Below are 2,500 nucleotides of genomic sequence, written 5' to 3' on the forward strand. Positions count from 1 at the left end.
ATATATATATATATATATATATATATATATATATATATATATATATATATATATATATATATATATATATATATATATATATATATATTCATACATATACATATATGCATATGCCTGGTGGATGTAATTTCTATAGAGTGTCTATGTTCAGCAATGTAAACTAATATGTTGAATTGCCTCCCTTTATTTCAAAGAAATATAATTTAGTGATGAGCAAAATAATGACTGATTCAAAGAAAAAAACATACAAAAAACACTGGGATTGAAATGTTCAGCTAAAACACTTGAAAGCATTGCTCCAGCATGTCCACAGTCCAATGTTTGAAACCAGCAATGGAGTGTGTATATGTATGTGTGAGTGTATATATACATACATACACATACACACATTATATACACATGTGAATATATATATATATATATATATATATATATATATATATATATATATATCATACACACACATATATTATACAGGTAATTAGAGCAATTCTCAAGTGTTTCCTTTTGAAGCACATCTGCTGATTCTGATATATATATAAATAATACCAAAATATTTCCACTTACCTGTTTTGTTTTTATATATATATACAATTGCAGCGTGGGAGGTGTTTATAAGCCAAAAACTGTTAGATTCACTTCAACATTTAAATTTAATTTATCAAAACATTTTCGTCACTTTGAGACTGTGACCTGTTCACTGACAAAACTCCATGCTGCATGTATATATATATATATATATATATATATATATATATATATATATATATATATATATATATGTCTATTTATTACTCAATAATCATTTCAAGCTAGGCACACAAATTTATATATATATATAAATATATATATACGTGCAAAGAAAATATAAACATATATATATATGTGTATATACACATACAATCATACTTATGTAAAAGCTTTATAACAATTCTCTACAATTGTTTCGGCACATCTGTATCAATTGGTAATTACTGAAAGTTACATACATTATGCACGTTACTGCATTAATATAACCCAACAATAGTTGTATACATACACGTCTTCAGGTGAGTAGAGTCCAAAGCACTGCCAGATCACTCTTAGTGTCTTTGTTTTATACCCTCACCTCTATGCCATTTTTAGCATTCCATTGACAAAAAAGAACAACAGAAATAAAGAGGTACAAATGAGAAAAAATGCCAAAAATGAATAAATGGAAATAAAAATGTTTTTTAAATAAAGAAATCCCTTTTTCACACCAATATTAACCACAGACTTGTCTCCACTTTTAGGAAAATAAACATTGTAAGATAATGATGTCCTAAAAGAATGATTACTAGTCTCTTGTGTTTGTTACCATTCCACTTCAAAAGAAACCAGTACCATATAGTCAGTTCCTCAGTAATGTGGGAGACCGAAACCTGTCTGCTAACAGACTTCATTTTAGCTGTGTAGCATTGTTGTTGCTTGGCTTCATCACAGTTGCTTCACAAATCATTAAGAGAGGTTATTAAATCAAGATTTACCTGTACGCACCTTTGTACATACACACATATATACAATACACACACATCTATCTATCTAACGAATGTGTATCTTTTCATGCACTTTTACTAAAACATCCAAATACACTCATATTTCAACACTTTTCTTTCCATATTTATATCCATTCATTTAGAATTTTGAGTTTATAGTCAAAAAAGTAATATAATTCTATAGGGTAACGGTTCTCAACTGAGATCTTTTATGACCCCTGGGGGTCCATGTAAGTAAAATAATAAATTGAAGATCCATGGTAGTATTTTGAGGGTCCAATCAATGAAAAATTTTTTGTTTTAGATGTATTTATCACAAGAAACAGCTAGGTTTCTTTCTCTAACATTTTACATAGTTCAATCTATACAAGTTAACCCTTTCGTTACTGTATTTATTTTGAGATGCTCTGTGTTTCTTTCAATTACTTTAAATATAACAAAGAATTTAGTAAAATAACTTAGTCATCATTCAGCTAGTGTTAGGAACATAAATTGTGACTAAGGTTTGGTGGAAGATTTTAATTGAGAACTTATGATAACAAGACATTTGTACTCAGAGCCAGAGCTGGTTTCAGCCGGTTTGGTAACGAAAGGATTAATGTGCAAATAACAAGATAGGAATTTTGAAAGATGTTTCTAAATATCAAATGGTAATGTGAGTCCACCAGAATAAAATAGTAATAAAAGAGATCCATAGATTAAACAAAAAATGGTTGAAAAACACTGCTAGAGGGTAACCTAATTACATTTGTTCATTTCCGACCATATATATATTATGATTTTTCCATTCATATAAAATGATGTCGCTATGGAAATGTATGCCATATTTGTTCTACAACCAAGTCATGTAGGTACATATATCGGTATCTCATGGTAAACAGATCCATCTTTTACACATGTACAAATTATTAAAAAATTACATATTTTAGGTAAACAATATATATACTTATAAACATAATTCACACATATATATAAATAGTTAT

At 28.0% G+C, this 2,500-nt stretch overlaps 1 protein-coding gene across 7 annotated transcripts in view; it reads right to left on the reverse strand.

Annotated features, from left to right (window-relative positions):
• Positions 1-2,500, reverse strand: part of LOC106880195 (large neutral amino acids transporter small subunit 1) — a 79,475-nt gene that overhangs the window by 836 nt on the left and 76,139 nt on the right. For all 7 annotated transcript variants that reach the window (XM_014930048.3, XM_052975853.2, XM_014930045.3 and 4 more), the window contains one exon: positions 1-2,500. This exon is cut by the window's left edge and continues 836 nt beyond it; it is cut by the window's right edge and continues 4,148 nt beyond it. The gene's annotated coding sequence lies outside the window, so the exon portion shown is untranslated.

This window comes from Octopus bimaculoides, chromosome 22 (genome assembly GCF_046866305.1).
Source record: "Octopus bimaculoides isolate indiv1 chromosome 22, ASM4686630v1, whole genome shotgun sequence".
Classification (NCBI taxonomy): domain Eukaryota; kingdom Metazoa; phylum Mollusca; class Cephalopoda; order Octopoda; family Octopodidae; genus Octopus; species Octopus bimaculoides.